The 15,738-nt window shown below is 36.4% G+C and overlaps 1 long non-coding RNA gene across 2 annotated transcripts in view; it reads right to left on the bottom strand.

Moving 5' to 3' along the window:
- Positions 1–701: 701 nt before the first annotated feature.
- Positions 702–15,738, bottom strand: part of LOC311439817 — a 31,196-nt gene continuing 16,159 nt past the window's right edge. The window contains exons 4-6 of one of the 2 annotated variants that reach the window (XR_014695024.1): positions 10,967–11,046; positions 4,364–4,465; positions 702–978 (exon numbers count right to left, since the gene is read on the bottom strand). This is a non-coding gene — a long non-coding RNA (uncharacterized lncRNA). Of the gene's footprint in view, positions 979–2,386; positions 3,423–4,363; positions 4,466–10,966; positions 11,047–15,738 lie in introns of those variants that run through there. The other variant, XR_014695025.1, reaches the window with a different exon arrangement.

Here is a 15,738-nt window from a genome sequence, read left to right as displayed (position 1 = left end):
GAACAAATTTAGAACCAGATCCATGAAAGGATTTTGTTTTTCATGATTCAAGCATATTTTTAAGGAACACTTAGCATCTACTATCTTTGTGCTTTGTCTTAATGTATCAACTGTTGCCAACGTTGCTTAATCTGTATTACCTGGTATTTGCCATCTGTTCCTTGAATGGAACCTTTGTTTAACATTAATTTATTGAAGAAAAATGGCCCTGTAATTATGTTTTCTAGTAAACTGTTGTGTCAGCTCTATATTTAGTGTCGTTTACAGCAGGTGGGAAATGGCCAGGGATTTTGTGATAGTGTCTGAGCATTCAAAGTGGGTCATGGAAGAAGCTGTCTGAAAGGTCACTCCCTGAACTTTTCAGTACTAGCTGGTGGCACTGCTGGGGTACACTGGTCCTATATCCAACACAAGGCAAAATTCTGTAGAATAAGGCATGTTGGAATTCCTGAATGATGACACATAAATAGTGAATTGCTAATTGCTCAGTAAACTAGGATACATTTATAATGAACAAAATCCTGGATGATTTTGCTTGATCAGCTTTGAAGTTATATGTGAGTGAGTTTAGACACGTTCACTGCCCTCATGATTACAGAGAAACTGTATCTCTGCTCCTCAAGCTAGATCAGACGGTGAGCTGAGAATGCTTTAACCTGTGGCTGACTCTACCATGCAGTTTCAAATACTTTGAAGAGCCGCTCATCCTTATTTACTTGGTAGAAAGTAATATTATGGAAATCAGGAAGCTATATTATACCTCCCCATGACTGGTTGGAACAGAGTATCACAAAACAGGATGCTGTGTGCAGTCTACAATGGTAGGCTCTTGTGCTTTCATCTTCCTCAACATTCATCGTCTCCAGCACTCTCTGTCTTCCATTTCTCTAGTGCATTCTTGCAGCCACACTCATCCGAAGTACCCTTTCCTTAGAGATATGATGCTCATGAATTGCAGGATGTTGTAAGATTTCAGGACTGGAGGCAGAAAAATTAAAAAAAAAAAAAAAAAAGAATAACCAAAGCCAAGATGCAATTATTACATCAAAGCACCTTCTTCGGTATTTCCATTTATTGGATTATCCTGTTTAACTGCTTCAGCTAAGCCTTTCAAAGACACCCAGCTGTGGGAAGGTTCTGCAACCAATTGCATTCTGCGTATAGTAATACAAGGGACATATAGATATAGCAAAACAGTAGCATAGGCACCTTATTTCTACCTGAATTTGTCTTTTAGCTTTGTGTTTCTATCCTTACAGGAACCTTTCTCTTCGTCATCTTTCCAGAGTACAGTATTCTTCTATTTTACCACCCATTTTTTTTTTTTTTAAATGACCACTGAGAGATAAGCATCCTCTTTTTTAACAATAAAAACAAAAAAAAAAATCTAGTTTCCTTTGTTGGCTGAACACCTTTAATTAAGGGGTCAGTGTGGTATAAAATGGAACAAAAGTCCTAATTACAGTACCATAATGAGGTGGTAGGACACTGGAACAGGCTCCCAAGGGAAGTGGTCACAGCACCAAGCCTGCCAGAGTTCAAGAATTGTTTGGACACATGGTCTGAATTTATTTATTTATTTTTTGGGAGTAGTCCTTTGGGGACCTAGGAGTTGGACTTGATGATCCTTGTGGGTTCCTTCCAACCTGGATATTCTACGATTCTATGATAACTACATAGGTTCTAGATACAAGAGTAGGCCACTGTTTAAGAATAAACTTCTTTCTAGACTGAATAAAAACCTTTCTGTTCTGCTGCTACTTCTGCCTTGATTCCAGACTGAATCCAGACTCTGAAATCTAGAAAAAAGGTTTTCTTTAAAGTCTACTCTCTGGCTGATATTATTTTCAGGAATATACATGTATAAGGCCAACCATGCTATGAAATTGGAAAATGTGCAGCAAGCCCTAAGATAAAGTTGACACAAGGCACAAAGTCTTACACTCCAGCTAAAAGGCTATCTTACTAGTCAGATCAGGTAGCAGTGCACCAAAGTCTCTGGCTATGGTGTTAAATTATATCCCTATGTGTAGAGTTAACTTACGTGATACAAAGACAGAGCAGGACTCTCCTGACTTATGCCTGTTTGCTCACAAGTCAGGAGCTAGCAATAACTGCTAGAGCTTCTTTCATGAAGCCCTGGATGACCATCAGTCATGCTGATGGATGATTCCATAACACACAGGCATAACGCTGGAAAAGCTGAATTTGCTGTTATTTCATAAAAGAGGAATCCTGTTTCAAAAAAAAAAAATAAAAAATTAAACTGGGTTAAATGTCATGGATCTTAACAGGCTTCCAAAGTTTTAATATGTTACATTCTACTTGGTATAGCATATGTTATAACTTACAAGGATTAGCTCATCTAAATTCTGTCCAAAGACTTCATTTGGAAAAGAATTTGGTGAGAACATTTAAATCCATATTCAAAGTGAAACTGTTTTACCAAACCCTGCAGCGTCTGCATGTGATAAAGGATCCAAATCCCTCCCATGACCCTGTATGATATATGTATGAACTGGGAGCCTTGGGAAAATTCTCATCACATGCATTTCATGTGCACTGTTATGAAATGCTGCATTTGTATCATCATATTCAAGAAGGAATAGAACAACCACAAGTAACTGCCTTGTCAGGCTCTTTCTGGGTGCTTGGGAAAGCTCCTGTTAGTTTCACACCACAGGACCTCACCAGAAAACAAAAACTCACCCCAAAACTCAGGAACCCTGTATCTGTGGCCACTTCCAAAGAATGCTAGCTTAGCACTAGAGTATCAAGTACACATAGATAGATTAATGTCTTTTGAAGCTTAGCATGTCATATTGGGACGGAAAAGCTTGGTTCATACATTGTTTTGAAATTTCTTCCATGCCTTATACAGACATACAAACAAAAAGAAAGTAAAAATATACAAATGAATATTCCAAGAAAATGTTCCAGTGAAAGAAAACAACAAAGAATTTCCTTTGTTTGGAATAAAAAATACAAAAACAATCTCTACAAACAAACTTCTTTCAGTAACGATATGAGTTAAGTTCACAGTGTAGGTCATGAGATCCTGAACCACTACTTCCATTTCTGGAGGAATTACTGGAAGAAATTCCTCATAGACCTGGTGAGATCTTGTATTTGATGGTGTGGCACTCTTCAGGTCACTAGTTAAACTGTAACACAAGAACATCAGCACGATCTGATTGATGGCTGTTGTGAAATCAGCTGAGGGTCATTTCTATGTGTCCAGCAAACAGCAGGAGGTTCAGCGTACATCTGTGAAGGTCAAGTCTGCCTGGAAGCTTGCTTTATGTCCATGCTATTCTCTTCCTATGCTTAAGTATCCTTTATCTCACTGATTTGATCTTGGTGCTTTCTCCAAGAGCACATAGTTATCAAAGACTGTATTCTTGAATTTGTTTTAGCAGAATCTAGAAAAAAATAAAAATAAAAATAAAAATAAAAATAAAAATAAAAATAAAAATAAAAATAAAAATAAAAATAAAAATAAAAATAAAAATAAAAATAAAAATAAAAGCTGAGATGGCTATGTTTCTATCATCCATTTATCTGTGAGAACTACAATTTATATCTAAATAAACAATGTATGTGAAAAGGAACTCCTCAAAGATGCCCATCACCGCTGCAGTGCCAGTGTATGCATTACGGGCTGCATGTTCTGTGAATGGAGCACATCTATTAAAATTAATTTTTATTCTGTTTTGTATTTATTGGGTTAGCTGGAAAAAAATGAAAACAAACAAACAAACAAACAAAACCACAACCAATCAAAAGAAAAAAAAATCACCACACAAACCAACCCAACCAAATAACAAATAAATGCACACCCAAGGGGGGAAAAGAAAAAAAAAGAAAAAGAGAGAGAGAAAAACATAACCCAGAATTTACATAAAAAGTAGACATTCTGAATTTTCAATGCCTTCTGTGTAAAGCTCTGGGCATTTTCTATGCAAATGTATCTAAACAATTATTTACCCATTTTCTTCAAAAGTTTAATTGAAAGCCCTTTTTTTTTTTTTTTTTCCCCAATAATTTCCTCAAGTCACTGTGTTGTGAGCACACTAATGTTCAATTTCTTCTGTATAGCTGGTCTGTTACTACAGCACTCTGAAACACAAGCCTGTAAATCCAGGGAGTACATGGCAAATGTCAAAATGGGGATTAAACTTCCTTTTTATTTCTCTCACTCTATTTTTTTTTTTTAATTAGTTAAGAAAGGCCCAAAAGCAGCCAGTTAGAAAACAAAACAAAACAATTCAAAGTAATTTGTGAAGAGACCTTTAAATGTGGAGCTTTTTTATCTTCATATTCTATTACATAAAATGAAATGTTTGTATGTTCACTTTCTTACCTCTGTGTTTTTTACTTTATTTAAAGTTGCAGTTGTTAGGGTGTCCTTTGCCTTGATTTTCTGCATGGGGACTGGTACTACGTGTTCTGTGAATCCTTGCTCCTGAATAGAAGAGATGGGAATAGTAAATTGTATAAAAAGTTGCTTTAGAAACGGTTTCTAATGGTTACCTTCAAATTCTGGGTCTGCTAGCCAAGAACATGGATGTTTTTTGAATGGAGTGGAAATATCTAATTTTAACAGATGAAATAAATGGAACTAAGCATGTAATAAGAGTATTCAGTATAAATACAGCAGAGACTGTCCAATAAAGATTATCTAATGAGCATTAGATTGCCTCCTCTAGTTACAAAGTAAAAACAAATAACTCCTAACATTCTGCATTAGTAACAGACTGTCAGGAAATGCCCAAAGCCAAACATTAAAACATCAACCTCCAGTGTAGAAAATGTAATATTTTATTTACTAGCAATGTTGCTACTAGGTTTTCCTTGTATGAATATTAAGAAATCATACATACAGCCTAGTTTTTCACTCTCTTGAAAGCAAGCATAGACAGCCCTGAGAGTACTTCCAGATGTTAAATCAACGCGACACATTTCACAGATTCAGGGTTCTCTTTTTAAAGCCATTTATAGAACTTTGGAAAGAGCACAAGGTATCAAGTTATTAAAAGGTAGGGAGGAGCATTTTATTTTTAAAACAAATTAAAGACATAACTTAGTTTTTTGCAGTCACTTTTAACATCTGTAGTCCAAAAAGGAAACAGCTCTAGGTACCTATAGCTAAATAATTTCCTACTATTATATTAGTGGACTTGCACCAAAACACACGTCCTAAACTTGGATGTAGCAAGTTGTGAGACATCTAAAGATTCAACTACATCTGTTGTTATTCTTGTGAAGTTCAAAGAATTTATAATGACTTAGGCTGTCACATTAATTGGCAAGGAATGTTGTTGTCCCTTAAGTAGTAATTCCCAAGAAAATGGTTTCTTGGAGGTATTGCAGGGATGGAATATCTCTGTGCTTTGCTAGGGAAACATGCTGAGATCACAGGCCTGGTCTGGAGCAAAGCAGGAGCAGTAGCCAGTGTATTCTTTCATGTTACTTCATACGACATTTACTATCTCAAGAAAAAAAAAGGAAGAATGTGTACAAAAGGGAAGAGAGAGGAAGATTAGGAACTCCCACACATTAAAATAGGAGTATTGCCATGCAAGATGACGTTGAATTAATTCCTTTACCAGAAAGTTGGATTTAGCTTGATGTGAACTGGAAAGAATGATCAGCATATTTAACAATTAACATGGTCCCCATTCTATGTTAACCATCTGTCAATATACCAAGTCACTTTAAGTAACCTTGATCTTGCCTTGTTCTGATTAATTTATATCTTTTATGAAAGCATTAACTCACTCCTGGCGTGTACTGCTCTTGCAAATACTAATCATGGTGTTATCATGAACTAAACGAGCATGAAACAGACAGCATATCAAGTTCTACTAAAGAGTGTAGGTGTGCAGTCAAAAGCAATGTGCTAGCCAAAGGCAACAAAACAGGGAAAATAATATACAAAACAAACCCTCGGCTGCTCAGTTACACAGCACATAGTCCTACTGTGTGACAAAGAACTTTTGTGGTAATTGGCAGATGACCAGAGGATTTAATTATCATTCTGTGAGTTGCCTCCATGGGATGATAATGCTTATTCAAAGCAGGCAGTGCTTCATGAAGCTGGTGACTGTATAATAAAGTCATATACAGGCCTTAATCTATAAATTATTCTTGTTAGATGATGAAAGTAGTAGCACTGTATATACACATACGAGTTCTACTATACAGGAAGAAAAGTTAATGCAGGTTCTTACAATGAGATTAGTAAATCATACTTTTAAAGCCTCATATGCAGCAGGTTGAAGTTATACCTAGTTGAGCTTCTGTTCTTTTCCTTTTTCATCTTTCACCCGTGACAACTTTAAAAAAGATTGCCAGCTGGTATCCCATCTGGCTACAAGTTCAATTTTCTGGAGTTGCTTTTATCTGTCCCCAGTGCCACCTTCATGGAAGAGACAACAGTCCCTACTGAAATTTTACATAATTTGGGACCATCTAGAAGCTCTGAAAGAACTCAGAATGCAAGGACAGAATTCTACTATTCTAGTTATTAATAACTCTGAAAAAAAAAATAAATTGTGCTGAAGAAAAATGACAACACCTGTTCTTGCCTTCCAGGTGTTTGAAACACAACGTAGCTGCTGAGCTTCAGGGATTAAGAGAAGAAATTTTATTTGCCTGCTGCAGATATTGGAGTCCTTAGGGACTCCAATAACTGCTTGGAAACATGGAGAGGTGAGAGCAAATAAATAACTTTTACAGAAAGAAAAGCAGTCAGACCATCTTTATCATTCAACCAAGAGATGACATATGTAAGCCCCCCCCCCTTTTTTTTAAAAAAAAAAGTTATTAACAAAGGTGATTTTTCAACCAAGTATTAGCCTTGTTTTAAGAGATGGAAATCAACATGATTTACAAGAGAAAGCCCATGGGTCTTTACTATATAGCTTCTTACATGTGGAAAGGCAGCTGGTGCTGGGAAGGGCACTATGGGACTCAAAGGAATCTATCACTCCTTCCCAAAGTTGCACTAACTGTGCGTTGATTCAGTGAAAGGAATTTTATCACCTATTTTCCTCCTGACATGTGAGAGCAGCATCTGTTCAGTAAACACCACTTGTAAATATGTTAACAGTCTTTGTACTGGAAGTTTTTAGTTAAAGTGAGTGAAATGCTTCAGCTGAGTGACAAAAACCCTTTTTGAATTCAAAATGTTATTTTCACATCTACTCCAGTTCAGTGTGGAGGGAAATTGGCATTCTAAACCCTTAAAAAACTATGAAAAATCTCAGCCTGAAACAAACTGAGATATAAATTTAACCTAACCTGAATATGTCACATGATGGAGAGCCTTTAAGATCACAGCATGAGCAGTAGCAGATTAAGCAGATGGACCATCAGCACAACCAGTCAATGGCATGGGTACAGAAGTTTTGCATTTATATATTGCCTTGATCAAGAGGGGTTATACTCCACAAAGTGATGCACAATGAAAAGCTGTGTGCTTTCCCTTTGTAAAAAGGGAAATAGTTCTGAAATTAAATGGATGGGCTTAGGCTTGTTGCCACAGTAAATCTCTGAAATCCTTTCACCCCACTCCAAGGGTGGGATTGGGAGGCACAGGATATGCTCAGGTTAGCCAAGACTTCCATTTCTTCCAGGGGACTAGGATTGCTTCAGCTGCAAGGATCTGAAGTGTGGATTTATGCAGCATGTTTGGAATAGCACTTGTATTAAGTAATATATATTGCTGAAATTATAAATACATTCATATTTTTTTCTAGTATATCTGACATGGCTATACCATTTCTGTAGTGAAAAAATAAATCATACTTCAAGTTAAGTTTACATGAAATTTCTGCATAAAGGGGGTTTGATTTTCACCACTGAAGTTGCAAGAAGCTGGTGGTGACTGAGGATCTTGGCTAATCTTTTGTTTACCCTTTTGATAATAATGCCTGACATTTCCAAAAGTTACATTGCATCTAGATAGGAGGCAATGGAGATTTGCTGATTTACATCAGCTGTGAATTCATGCAGGTGTTGATCTCTGAACTATTCAGGTAATCTGCATGTATAAAGAGCAACATGCAGTCCTGTTCTTTACAGTTTTAGGAAAAGAACAAGTGGCTTCAACGAAAAAAAAACCTCTTCTGGCCCTCCAAGAAATGTCATGGGTAGTCAGCTAGCATTTTGCATCAGAAACATTTTTAGAATAATGGATGAAGTGATACAGTGATCTGTAGGTGAATTCAAATTTGCATTATAGATTTCTTTATATTAAACATAGTATAAATAGCCTGACTTACACAGTCATGGTTTCAATCATTGCTTTTAACTTATTTATTTAAAAAATAAAGAATGCCTTAGGTTGCCTGCCAGCTGTATCACAGCCACACAGGCTATTGTGCAAGAGATCAGTCATTTAAAATCAATGCATGATAAAGCGTAGGAAAAAAATATTCCCACAAATGCAAACATTATGAGGGAAGTGCTTTATATGTTGTAAGCCACATAGTCAGCTGGCTGTTTTAACTGAGCCATTCACTTCTCTCTTTATGTTTATAAATAGTGTTATGGAGGGTGTGTTACATGCTCTAAACTACCTCAATAACTTAATTTTAATACTTCTCAATTCACATATTCATTTACATATGGTGAGAGAATATAATGTTAGTATTCCTATATGGAGGGCTCTAAAATCCATACTGTCTGATGGAAATAATTATGATAAAAGCAAAGCAGCAGCAAAGCTGACTTTCAGAACCCTGGGCGACACAAGAAGTCACTGAGCTCCACCAAGCACCAAAGCACAAACTTTTACCTTATTCACTTAACTTGTTAAGAAATGTCTCTAGTGTAAAATATGAACTCATGCATTGGTTTCTGAGACAGGTCAATTTAGTTTTAGTTTAATACTGTTGGGGAGTTACCTTTCAGGCTGAAGAGAATATAGTGAGAGTGAACAACTAGACACTATCCAATTAGTCAGCCGGAAGGCGATGTCAAAGGCATGTTTCAATTACTGCACAATTATTAACTGTCCCATCTTAGCCTAAGACAAATACACTTAATCTAATAATAGACATGCTAATTTAAACCTTTATTGAGGAGTGGCTCACTAAAACAAAAGGTTAGGTGCAAAATACCCAGAGGAAGCAATCAGAATCCTCTGTGCCTGAGGAGCTCATGGTGAAACTCTCAGTGAAACCGGCAGTTTTCACCTAACTTTCAACACCCCCAAGTAAATTAGGGCAGGGATGAGCCTGAATCCAACCAGTCCCACTGGCCAGAGGGAGCTGGGGAGGAGTGGACAGAAGGCTGTGTTCTATCTAGAAATGTCATTATACCAAGGTGACCATGTCTGAGGACACTAGCTCAGGGTGGGGTTGTGGAACCAAGCCGCAGATTTTGGAGAAATCTGGATGTCTGGAGAAAGACAGCTGAGAACCTACACTTCCAAGTGAGTCAATGGGACTGCAGAAGCTCAGTAGTTTTAGAGTCAGGCATGCTGTCTAACATGATCTAAGTAGCTCCAGTGGGGGACGAATCTGGTACCACTCTCAGAGGGGATGAAAGGGGCTGATTATCGCTAATCCTTCCACTTCCCACTGTATTATCTCCATATGTTTTGACAGAAGTCTGTATGAGGTTATTCCACTCAGGGTGTGCAGTGGACCTAAAAGAGCTGAATCATAGTCCTGGATTACTGAAATGTGATTAAGGACACATGAAAAGTTTTACTTTATTTCCTAGGAAAATTCAAGGTGACTAAACATCCAAGGAAATTTCAGCATCTGCTTTCACATGTAAATGGTCCCATTTCACATGTAAATGGTCCCATAATACCACATGCAAAAGTGGGACTAGAGGAATACTAAAAGCTGAAAACACAGGCCAACAAAATAGGATCCACTGAGAAAAACCACCATCCACCTCTTTTTCTAATTACTTCTTGAAACTTATTTATTTCTTCTTTATTTAACAAAAATAATCTTAGCAACAAATACCAGCCGTATAATTTTTTTTTAAAGTTGCCATTATTCTGCCTTTTGTGCATCTCTAAGAATTCCACTTCTGCTGCACTGCACTTGAACTCACAAGTCTGTAGTTCTTGGTGTTTTCCAGGTCTAATTACCACAAACAAGAATGGTTGTTTGAAAAATAGAGAGTAAGAGAAAGTATATGTGTAATACAATATTTGAAAGAGTTTCTTGGAGGAATAAGGTTCTCGTTGTATGTTATGCTGCTATTGTTTTCATAATTACGTATAAAAACAATGAACCATCTAATGCAGTTACATAGCCAGCTGTGGTAAACTAGTGTTTAAGGGCCATTTGTGAGACTGAAACACACAGAAAACATTTTGAGACCATTCAGCTGAAATATGTCACCTAGATCCTGTCTTCACATGAAGGTTTTGCTGGCACAATTTTATTGGTTAAAAGACAGGAAAGAAATCCCTGCCCCATCAGCAAAGCTTAGCTGACTAACAACCCAAAGGCAGTGTAAACATTACAGCAAAACACAAACTTTGCTAGCATAATTTATTTCCGTTGGGGATTTGGAATAAAGGGATATTATTTTGCTGTTTTGATTTTCATCTCTCCCAGCAATATTGTTGATAAGTTTAATTGCTATATCCTTTCTCATTTATTGTTATGTGAAGGCACAACAATGAACAATCGTTCCAGTCAAAAAACAAAAATCAAAGCAAAAACAACAACAACAACAACAACAAAAACAAACAAACAAACAAACAAACAAACAAACAAAAAAAACACCCTCATATGCTGCTAATGTAAATCGCATCTCCTTAATAGTTATAATTTTAGTTGGTGGTCATGGTCCAGAAGAGATGGAACAATTAGTCTGTTTTACTGGGATATATTTTTATAACCCCCATAAAATGAACTTGCTTAGCCTGAGGTTTTTAGCCATTCAAATGAGGAAGCCCAGCTGAGAAGTGGCAAATGATAAAACTTACCCACATCTTCTCTACTGGACTGTAAACTCAGCTTCAGCGATGTTTGGAGGTGAAAAAATGACTCCTCTGGTCAAATTCACCTTTATTAAATGACAAAAGTATATACACAGGCACTGAGTAAAAAATAAATGAATTACTTTCAAGAATGCAAGCATGTTCCTCTACAATGACTCCACAGGGATAACAAGAAAAACAGCTATTGGTACAACCAACAACTTCAATGTAGTAGAGAGGATCATTTAAATCAAAAGGCTAAGTTGGAAGTTCCTACACAACAGCCTAAATCCGTTTAATGGTTGAGGTGAATCCTGTTAAACCAATTTGTTCTTTTGCTACCATTCTGTAATGTTAGGCTTAAATCAGGTTCCAGAGAAGTCCAAATGGGCCTGGCATGAACTTGGATTACACCTTCTGCCCCCATGAATGTTTTAGTATGATCAACAGCTGACAAGATTGGCTTTTAAATGGGCTACTTGTCAATGTACCTTCTACCACTACCTTCTCAAAAATGAACACAACTGTACATCCTAAGGTTTATCCGGTTGTAGGAAAAATGAGATTTTTTTAAAATTACTATTTTTATTTTTAAGTGATATCTTTAATTCAGTTAATGTCACTATGGACTGGAAAGTTAAAGTTGATAGACATTCATTCTGTCTTGTGTGGTCAATGATGCATTTTCCACTTATGAAAATATCTTTTTTCATTAAAAAAAAAAAAAAAAAAAAAAAAAGAAAGAAATTTAATAGTACAGATAGGTTCCAAATCATATCATCTCTTTGTATGGAGTGGTATGCTTTGTATTTGTAATGCAATATGCCAAAAATCTGTTTCTGGATTCTACTTACTCCTTAAAAGACAATCTAGCACAGTGAACCCTTTCCTCTTAATACAGTTTCTCTTCATGAATGTGATCTACTCAAACAAGAGAGAAAGACTACTCTCCAAATCTTATTACACAAGTTCTTTTTTGTTTCAATATGTCTCTATTTTAGTCCTAAAAAATATCTGTACACCACAACAACTAAGAAAATATAATAGGGGCAGCACTAAAACGAAGCAAGCCAGGCTTAACCCCGATGTAAAGGATGAATTAAGCACAATGACATCAATCAGGAACAGAAAGCTTTGAGGAGCTGTAGGTGATTATTGTCTGCTTAATTTATGAGAGTAAATGCTTGACGAGAACACAGAATAGAATAGATACTTTTCAATCTGGAATAATTATGGAATGTAAGAGAAGAACATCTTCTGTCTACTCATCTCATTGCTAGGAATTCATGTCTAGCCATTAAAAAATATAAAATCTCTTGATGTTTTAAAAAACTTTTTCTCCATTACATCATAATGAAAAATTCAGCCCTGCCAATAAATCACTTCAACTTGCCCCTTTTGTTCAACATTGTGTTCTCTTGTTCCTCTCTTTATTATTAACTTTAACTCCATGGGGCATTACCATATTTAACATCAAGGACTTACAACCTGTACTCCATCACCCACAGAGTTGACAAAGGTGCGATGAAAGCTGTGCATTGCTGATATTGTGCCTTGGTGATTTTCCTCTGTGTAGTTAAAGCTGTAACTAGTGATCGATGTGATCCAGCCTGACCTTTTTCTAACCTATCTTAGCAGCTACCCTCTTTCTATGGCCCCTCGAACTTGTCTTGATTTAAATCCATAATGTACAGCTAGAGGCTCTTTCCTCTTCCACGAAAGATTAAAGCATGAGTCAGGGGAGCACGATCGATTTCTAGACATCTTGGATTTAAAGATAGGGCGTATCTGTGATATTTCAAAACACACCAGAACACAGAAAATTGCCAAGAATTTGAGATTATCATTATAGCGCCTGCTACATTTGGAAATTTTGAAAGAACCCACCACAAGAGCCATTGCAAGAAGCAGACACAGCTGGATCACTGAGCAGACATATGTGCATCTTATTTTTTTGGGGGGGGAGTAAATAAATATCTATGTTTGAGACACAAACTGTCTCCTGAAACTCCCAAAAGGATCTTGTCTTGGAGGTCCTGATCTAAGATTTCTTAATTGTTATTGCAAGGTTCTAATGGCAGAAGGTACCACATCTTGACATCCTTGTGGCTGTCGTGGGCTCCAAACTAAACATAGTATTTCATATGAGAAAATGAAAAGCATTACAAAAATTCTTTGCCTTGATCAAAAATGAAGATGATAGCTGCTTTACTTTTATTCTGGCAATGTTGTATTGAAAACATATTTCTATTTATTAATTGCAAAGTGACATTCTTATTTTCTTTTTCTCTTTTTTTGGATTGTACTTAGCAAGGCTTCTGGGAGTACTTCAGGAAGTGAAGGAAAATTGATTTTTCCATTTATTCATCTCATCTTTCAGTTTTCAACTATGCATTCAGAACACTAAGTTAAATGTTTTGTTTGACCACACCAAATTCACACACTCTGATAAACTACTGCATAGAACTTACTCTTGCCTCAGCATGCCTGAAACAGTATGTGTAAAAATGTCCTTAAAGGAGGGAAAAATCACAGCAAGAGAGAAAAAAAAAGGGAGGGGGGAGGTTGGGGAGGGGGGGGGGAGGGGGAGGGAGTGGGGAAAGAGAAATGACATATTAGTAATGAAAGATGTTACTAAGAAGAAATATATTTTTGCTTGGCAAAAATAAGAGGCTTCTTTTTCATTGCCAAAGTAGGCAGATTGATTTTCAGAGTTATGCAAACCTCAAAGTTTTGCCTGGAGGAGATCCTGAAAGAGAATTTGAGGAAGGCTCATTCCAATTCTTCTATTTGATCCACAAAGGAGAAATACTGCTGGCATTAGCTCAGTATGCCCTGGGATGCTATTGACCTGTCACCCTTGAAAGAAGAGAGAGACGGGAGAAAGGCAAGCCTTCTCCATGCCTGGCTTCCAGTAATATCCAGACTCTGACTATTAGAAAACTAGATCTCCACCAACTAGGACCCAGATTCCAGTGTGAAGTTCTTAGCCATTTTATACTATTTCCAATGTCACTTTAGATTTTAATTTTATTTTATTTTATTTTATTTTATTTTATTTTATTTTATTTTATTTTATTTTATTTTAAATTTAAACTCTAGTTAAGGCTCATGATCATTTTGTTCATTTGATAAACATAACAAAACCATCAATTTCTATGCAAAGAGAAATGACCTTTCTTTACGTATCTCCAGTCTTCAGTACCAGCAGAACAGGCTTTTGATGGAAACGGGCCTTATTTTATTTGCTTGGTATTCCAGCACTTTACTGTGTGACTCCAAGCAAGATAGAAAAGAAGCTTTTTGCACTTTCATACCTTTATCATGCTATAACTTGCCAGTAGAAAAGGAACAGAATATGTGGCTGCAGGGACATCCTATATTAATGATCCATTAATCCAAGATTTATTCGTTATGTGTCAGATGAAAAGAATTTTGAAAACATTTTCAGCAGTTTCTCTGCTTATGAATACTGTAATGAACCTAAACCCACCATTTTCTGCAGTCTTCTAAAACCTAAGTAGTAGAGTCAAGGTAAGCAGAGACTTAAAGGCAGAACAACCATCAAACTGTCATGATTAGTGCTCCATGAGCAAAACAACATTTCCCTGTAACTTTCTTTTCCCTGGCAGTGTGGATCTTCACCATGTCACTGACTACAACTTGAGAACAATCCTTGAAATGTAGAGGAAAATTAATTGTTTAATATTCTTATTTCCTTTACATCATTATTATAGACTTATTATGCTCTCCTGATTTGCCTTTTTTTGCAACTGTAACATTGCCTATAGTCACATAATCCCAGAGGGGACGGCAAGAAGAAATCCATTACCAGTAGGACGTTTATTTCACCTCTGACATCCCAGAGATTAGCCTCTGGACTGTAAATTCAGTGGTGTTTTACTAGATACAGATGCATAGCACTGCACACCTTTTTATAAAATAACAGCAGTGGGAACTCTACCTGAGATAGAAAACTTTGAGAAGAAAAATTTTCTGACTCCTGTAAGATGGTGAAATTTTTTGCTCAAATCACAATATGGGATTTAGGAAGGGATATATCTTGTCTTTTCTCTTTCTTACAATGAAAGATCAAGATATATCCATTTGTGATTTCTGACTATGAAAACAACCAATGGGAGAAAACTTCAAGTGGTTAGGTGTTTGATCTTCATATTTTTAAGCCTTTAAAAATCAAAGAGTTAGTAAGTATCCCCTCAGCTTTAGATAATCTCTTTGGCTTTTCAATTCTCTATTTTTCATATTATTCCAATAAAGGAGGAGATCTTTCTTTTGCTGAGAAAAAAAAAAGTAAAATAGTAGAAGCAAATGTGAAAATTGCATCCTGGGGTTCCTTATTTATTGCCTTGCAATTATTTCTAGACCAAACCTGTTCGGTTCAGCACTAAAAAGATGGGTTTGCTACTACATATCACTGAGAGCTCAACAAAGGTAAAGCCTGATATTTTCTGGGTCATACTCTCTAAAAAAGAAGTTACAATGAGAATATTTAAAACTCTCACTCACAATGTGTGAGCCAGAACCCCAGTTGCCTTCTACTTCTACAGGACTGAGAAAATCCCCTAAAGAACAGCAATAGGTTATTTAAAGACCAAAGTAAATAGATCTGACTGTAAGTAGACAGAGGAAACATATCAATGTCTCAGGATGGTGAAATCTGTACAGTAGTTTTTTGACAAGAACCACATGCTGGGGCTCATCCAACAGGAGACTTTTCACCAGGTATTTGTTCAAGCCTATAAAGGTGTAGATTAGCT

The sequence above is a fragment of the Aythya ferina genome, assembly GCF_964211825.1.
Source record: "Aythya ferina genome assembly, chromosome: 7".
NCBI classification, from domain to species: Eukaryota; Metazoa; Chordata; class Aves; order Anseriformes; family Anatidae; genus Aythya; species Aythya ferina.
This window is presented reverse-complemented; position numbering and strand designations above follow the sequence as displayed.